The sequence below is a fragment of the Dendrobates tinctorius genome, unplaced genomic scaffold (genome assembly GCF_039654945.1).
Source record: "Dendrobates tinctorius isolate UK_male_01 unplaced genomic scaffold, ASM3965494v1 ptg000091l, whole genome shotgun sequence".
Lineage (NCBI taxonomy): Eukaryota > Metazoa > Chordata > Amphibia > Anura > Dendrobatidae > Dendrobates > Dendrobates tinctorius.
In genome coordinates this window covers 3,232,294-3,239,893 of record NW_027361759.1, presented here as the reverse complement: position 1 = coordinate 3,239,893, position 7,600 = coordinate 3,232,294, and positions in this window count along the sequence as shown.

Below are 7,600 nucleotides of genomic sequence, written 5' to 3'. Positions count from 1 at the left end.
AGGTTTTCATGTGAGAGACTTGCACGAGAATCGTGCGAGTCTCTCGCAAGTGAGTATGAGCCCTAAGGCCCCACGATGTGTAAGGCTGCGTTCACACGTTGCGTTTTTTTTGCACTTTTGCGGCGGTTTTTAGCGCGCAATTTTGCCGCGAAAAAACAGCATCCCATGCAATCCTATGGGATTCCGCAATGCTGTGCTAATGCTGCAGATTTTCCCGCAGCTGAATCGCATCGCGGTAAAATACGCAGCATGCTCATTAATTTTGCGGAATCGCGGCAATTCCGCCCACATATTAATGCATTGTTCTCCTTACTTTCCGCATGTGGCTGTGCTCACCATGTGAAAAGTAAGCAGAACATTAGCGGATGGTACCCACGGTGTAGAGGAGAGGAGACTGTCCTCCGGGCTCTGGGTACCATACCCCTGTAAAAAATAGAATTAAAATAAAAATCGGGTTATATTCACCTTCCGAGGTCCCACGCAGCCTTACCAATGCTCCCGCCAACTCCCGTTCCCAGTAATGCCTTGCGGCAAGGACCTGTGATGACGTAGCAGTCTCGCGAGACCGCTACAGTATCGCGAGACCGCTATGTCATCAAAGGTCTCGCAAGGCATTACTGGGAACGGGAGCATCGCAATGATCGGGAACGCTGCGCGGGAAGGTGAGAAAAACACCATTTTTTAAATTTTTTTCAAATTATTTTTAACATTAGATCTTTTTACTTCTGATACCGCATAGGCGGCCTCAATAGTAAAAAGTTGCTCACACTTGTCAAACACTATGTTTGACGAGTGAGACCAACCTGTCAATCAGTTCTCCAAGCGATGCTACAGATCGCTTGGAAAACGCTAGCATTCTACAAGCTAATTACGCTTGCAAATCACTAGTTTTTCCGCGGGAAAATCGCTTGAATTTAAAATGCGTGTCAAAATGAGTTCTGCAACATGTGCACATAGCCTAAGACTGCACCTACCAACATGCAGCAAAGAGCAGCCGACAGCACAGCGGAAAAGTAGATGCAGGATCAAAGGTTCATGGACCCAAATGAACAATAGTCCAAATTAGGAAAAGGAACAGCATCCGGTCCAGGTGAAAAATCGTATCAAAGATTTATTCTGCCAGTATAAAATACGTTTCGGCCATATTGTGGCCTTACTTGAAAAAGGTTGGTTATCCAGAATAGAGGGGTCCCCACACTGTTTTTTTTAATTATTTAAATAAATAATTTTAAAAAAAGGCTTGGGGTCCCCCTCTTTTTTGACAATCAACCTGACTAAAGCTCACAGCTGAGGCCTGATAATCTCAGACTGGTAAGGGGCCATTAATCTTGGCCCCCCCAGCCTAAAAGCAGCAGCCCGCAGCTGCCCAGAAAAGGCGCATCTATTAGATGCGCCTATTCTGGAGCGTTGCCTGGTTATTCCCACTTGCCCTGTAGAGGTGACAAGTGGGGTAATAAGGGGTTTATGTCACCTTTCTATTGTAAGGTGACATTAAGCCCGGCTTAGTAATGGAGAGGCGTCAATAAGACACCTATCCATTACTAATCCTATAGTTGGTAAAGGGTTAAATAAACACCACATAATAAGAATAAAGTCTTTAAATGAAATCATGCACAACACAGTTTTGCCATCTTTATTAAACTACTAACCCAAAGCAAAGCCCTCGATCTCCTGGAAAAAAAAAAGAAAAATAATAAACCAACAATATACCCATACCTGTCCGTCGTTCAGTCAGTCCCACGCCATAATCCATATCTGGGGAAATACAGTTTACAGCCAGAGCGGTGCTAATGCGACCGCTCCGGCTGTAAACTACTGGGGAATGAATAAGAAGCAGCGCGCAGACTCAGTGAGTAGCAGTGATGTCACATTGCCACACGTGTGCCACACGTAGTACACACACGGACACTTATATCTCCTGTACCAGATTTTCCTGTACCGGAAATATCAGGATGTATGAAACCGTTCTTATGTAGCATCATGGGAAAGTCTAAAGAAATCAGCCAAGATGTCAGCTTGCTGTTTTACACTTGTTTTTTCACTTATTTTTTCTCCCCCCCCTTTGCACCATCCCCGTGCGCACATCCAGCAGCCGCCAAGTGTTGGATTAGTCACTGATCAGCGCTCGTGCTTGTTGTATTACACTATTTTTTTCACTGACTTTTTATTCTCCCCGGTTGCTGCTTTTTTTCATTTATCTTTTTCTTTAAAAAAAAAAAAAGTTTACCCCAAGCACTCTGTCACACACACAACTGAATAATGTACTGACACAAACACCACATGCATAAAAAAAAAGTTGTCCCTCTCATCCCAAAAATGCTATTCAGTGGACGAGGCATACACTTTCCTTGCCTCCGACACTGACAGAGAGGGAGAGGATCCCACCTTTCTTCATTTTTCAGACTCTGGCTAAAAATCATTATGTAGAAAAAATGATTTTTTATTTTCATGGCTCTACGTTATAAATTCTGTGAAGCACTTGGGGGTTCAAGGTGCGTACCATACATCTACATAAGTTCCTTGCAGGGTCTAGTTTCCAAAATGGGGTCACTTGTAGGGGGTTTCCACTGTTTAGGCACATCAGGGGCTCACCAAATGCGACATGGTATTCAGATCTCAATTCCAGCCAATTTTGCATTGAAAAGTCAAACGGCATTCCTTCCCTTCCGAGCTCTGCTGCGCGCCCAAACAGTGGTTTTCCCTCACATATGGGTAATCAGTGAACTCAGGACAAATTGTACAACAACTCTTGTGGTTCAATTTCTCCCGTTACCCTTGGGAAAATAAAAAATTGGCGGCGAAAAGATCATTTTTGTGATTTTTTTTTTATTTTAGAGTAGGCTAATTTTAACATTGAGAGATAGAATATCAAAAATAAAATCCAGAAAATCACATTGTATAAATTAGAGAAATTTATTTGCATTGTGCAGTGAGATATAAGCATTTGATCCCCTAGCAACCATTAACCCCTTTGCCTCCAAGGGTGGTTTGCATGTTAATGACGGGGCCAATTTTTTCAATTCTGACCACTGTCCCTTTATGAGGTAATAACTCTGGAACACTTCCATGGATCCCGGTGATTCTGACGTTGTTTTCTCATGACATATATTGTGCTTCATGATAGTAGTAAAATTTATTTCCTATTACTTGGGTTTATTTGTGAAAAAAATGAAAATTTTGCTAAAATTTCGCAATTTTCCAACTTTGAATTTTCATGCCCTTAAATCACAGCGATATATCACACAAAATACTTAATAAGTGACAGTTCCCACATATTTACTTTGCATCAACACAATTTTTTTTGGTAGGAAGATATAAGGGTTAAAAGTTGACCAGTGATTTCTCGTTTTTACAACACCATATTTTTTTAGGGACCACATCACATTTGAAATCACTTTGAGGGGTCTATATGATAAAAAATACCCAAAAGTGACACCATTCTAAAAGCTGCACCCATCAAGGTGCTCAAAACCACAATCAAGAAGTTTATTAACCCTTCAAGTGCTTCACAGGAATTTTTTGAATGAACATTTAACTTTTCTTCACAAAAAACATTTACTTCAGATCCAATTTTTTTTATCTTACCAAGGGTAACAGGAGAAATTGGACCCCAAAAGTTGTTTTGCAATTTGTCCTGAGTACGCTGATACCCCATATGTGGGGGTTAACCACTGTATAGGCGCACGGCAGAGCTCGGAAGGGAAGGAGCGCCGTTTGACTTTTTCAATGCAAAATTGGCTGGAATTAAGATCGCTGCATTTGGCGAGCCCCTGATGCCCCTAAACAGTGGAAACCCCCCACAAGTGACCCCATTTTGGAAACTTGACCCCCTAAGGAACTTATCTAGATGTGTGATGAGCACTTTGAACCCCCAAGTGCTTCACAGAAGATTATAACAGAGCCGTAAAAATAAGAAATCATAATTTTTCCACAAAAATTATCTTTTCACCTCCAATTTTTTATTTTCCCAAGCTTAACAGAAGAAATTGGACCCCAAGAGTTATTGTGCAATTTGTCATGAGTATGCTGATACCCCATATGTGGGGGTAAACCACTGTTTGGGCACATGGTAGCGCTCAGAAGGGAAGGAGCGCCAGATTTTACTTTTATGGTTTGCAGGTGTAATGACTCACTAGGAGAGCCCATGAGGTGCCAAAACAGTAGAACCCAACCATAAGTGACCCCACTTTATGAACTAAAACTCTCAATTAATACATCTACGGGTGCAGTGATCATATTTACACTATGGGTGTGTCACAGAAGTTTATACTATTTTGCAGCCTTGCGGAGAGACTCGCGAGGAACGGAGCGCTATTTGTCTATTCAAGTGAATGGGTCTGTGCACATGTCAGTGCGTTTCCACGAACGAGGATGCTTTTCTTTAAAGCACTACTTTATTTTGAAATATTATGTTCCTTAATTAGTATGATGCTGAATACTATTGGATTATGCTTGTTTCTATTATTTTTTCCAAATTGCCTGGTGTAGATTTGGTCATGGATTTCTTTTGTATTTTGTTTAGATAACCGTAACAAGGCCCTTTTATGGCCGAAACGTTAGTTTTTCTGTTATACCAAACACAGTTTATGCCTAGCGTGTACAATTATCCATTATGCAATAAAAATTGAATCACCAGTATCTACTATGTACCTCAAGGTTTTTACTATATTATTGGATCTTATTTCCTGGTGGGCTCCTCCTTTTTGGTCAGCAATTCCCCTTGTCAATTTAATTTACTTTAGACAAGGTCAGACACCGGAAAAAGTTCAGGATGACAGATTCAGGTCTGGGTAAACACCCCCCCAGGGAGACAGAAACAAGACACATAGGATACAGGTACAGGCCTGGGTATACAGCCCCCAGGGTGACAGAAACAAAAGCAGAAACAGGACAAGACCTGGCAACTTAGTAGCACTGACTTAGAGAGTATGTTGCTCAGGCATCTTCCAATTCGTTGAGATGCCTTAAATACCCGGTATGTCTTGGCAATAGGCTGGGGACACATTAGGAATGCGCACACTGTCTCTTTAAGACTCAAGAAGTGCAGGCGCCACTGCCCTAGGCATACAGCCAGGAAGTATGCACACACCAAGCAGAGGACATGTGGTTTACAGTATGGAGCAGGCGAAGGGCAGAACTCACTGCATGGCCCGGAGTAGTGAGTAAGTCGGTGCATCACCCTGACGGGAGATGGGAAGCCATGCATTGATGCTGGCAGGGATGTTACAGTACTCCCCCCTTACACCCCCTCTTCTTCAAGTCTGCCAGGATAGTCTGCAGAAAGAGTATAGCCCAACTCTCTTTAGGATCACGCACAGTCCAGTCCATCAAGACATCCTTAGGGTAGAATGAGGCAGGCGTGATATCAGGAATCCCGTAATGCCAAATCTCTCTCTGCCCGACGAGGTCAGCTCCTATCCCAGAAGATACAACAATCTGAACCTCTTCCTCCTAATTAGTGGAAAGCAGATACGTGAAAGCTTCCGTTTTGACATCTTCATTAACCGGCCATATAGAAACTGACGGCGCCCTCACAGGATTCATCTTCTGTCCGTTATCCAGAGAAAGACATTCCAGAGGCAGGGATGTTCCTGGGAACTGATCATTGGTACAATTGTTGGTGATGTGTGGAGAAAACTCCACCACTCCCCTTTCTTTGGTGACGTCAGCACACCATGATTCGATGACTAGTAGACCAGGTGAAGAAATTAACACTGCTGACTGACCTTAACGTATGGAAACCAGACAGCTCTCATGATTTGGTTGTTCCCAAAGAAGCACCACACTAGGTCTCCAGACCCAAACAGGTAGTAGAGTTCTTGGCTCTGAATGACCTATGGGCGTATCAGAGAGCATGGGGAAAATGATCTTCTCCATGTATAATGCTCCGACTTGGAGCTGTAGTTGTTCCTGCAAGACTAGATTGTTCTTGAGTAGGGCTCGCTCATCACCAGACAACACCCTCACCAGATTCTGGAGCTGTTGAACAGGAATCACTCACTGACTCCGTATGGCTTGCAGCTTTAATACATCTGCTGAACCAAAGCTCCCACAAGGCATGGAGACAGTCATAGACCTTAGTGGAGATGAAGTACTCTCGCTAAGGGCAGCCTCTCCTACTTTCCCAAGGTTTTGGAGTTTAATCTTTTCAGGGCAGAGGGTTGTGCCACACAACCGCAGCGATACCGCAATCCCTTCTCATGACTGGATTCAGGCTGCTGCTCAGCCAGCCCACTTTTGTCAGCCTTCTTGGGTTTTGCTCGAGTAGCTGCTTTTACAGGTTGAAGAACAGATGGTTTTTGGACGGTTGTGGACAGACGTGACGGTTTTCACACAGGCGTCACCCGTCTGGTTCATTTCTGGAAGTTTGGAAGGGAAGTCTTTGCAGAAGAAGCAGAACTAGGCACATTGAAGACTTTACAGAAGGCCACCAGGAAGGCATGTAGGTTGGAGGTGATAGGATCCCCTGTTTCCCAGAGGGGGTTGAGCCATTTCAAGGCATCTCCTGCTAAGTGTCATGCTCACGCCCTGTTAGGCCTTGGAGACCTCCTCTTGGTGACGGCAACCAAGACATCTACCAAGGCTGAGAAGTGGGGAATGAATTGGCGGTAATAGTTAATAAATCCCAATAAGCGCTGCACCGCCTTGAGGGAATGAGGTTCCTGCCAATCCATAACCACCTGCAGCTTGGCAGGATCCATGGCCAATCCCTGGGTGGAGATGATAAAGCCCAGGAATGGCAAGGACTCCTGCTTAAACACACACTTCTCCAACTTGGCGTAGAGGGAGTTTTCTCGTAGGAGGTCGAAGACTTTGCAAACATCTCTCCGGTGGGAGTCTATATCTGGAGAGTAGATGAGGATATCATCCAGATAGACTACATCCGAGGTGGTGAGCAAATCACAGAAGATGTCATTCACAAAGTCCTGGAAAACGTCCGGAGCATTACAGAGCCCGAAGGGCAACACCAGGTATTCATAGTGCCCGTCCCTGGTGTTAAAAGCCGTCTTCCATTCGTCCCCCTCACGGATGTGAATCAGGTTGTAAACACCCCGCAGATCAAGTTTAGTAAATACTCTCGCTCCCCGTAGCCATATCTAACAGTTCTGATATCAGGGGTAGAGGATACTTATTCTTAACAGTGATAGCGTTAAGACCCCTGTAATCGATGCAGGAACGTAGTTCTCCATTCTGGACAAAGAAGAATCCCACCCCTGCTGGTGACACCGACTTCCTAATGAATCCCCTTGCCAGATTCTCCCTGATATACTGAGACATGACCTCTGTCTCCAGGAGAGATAGGGGATAGACTCGACCTCGGGGAGGCTCAGGACCAGGCAAGAGGTCAATAGGACAGTCGTAGGGGCGGTGAGGCGAAAGGGTCTCCGCCGCCTTCTTGGAGAACACGTCTGCATACTGTCGATAGTATTTGGGAAGAGAGGAGAGATCTGTGTGGACTTCAGTGGAGGCAACCTGAACGCACTCCCTCTGACACCTACCCTCACAGGATTTACTCCACCTGAGAATTCTCCCCGAGGACCACTCTATATGGGGAGAGTGATGACGCAACCAGGGAACCCCTAAGAGAACCTGGTCGATA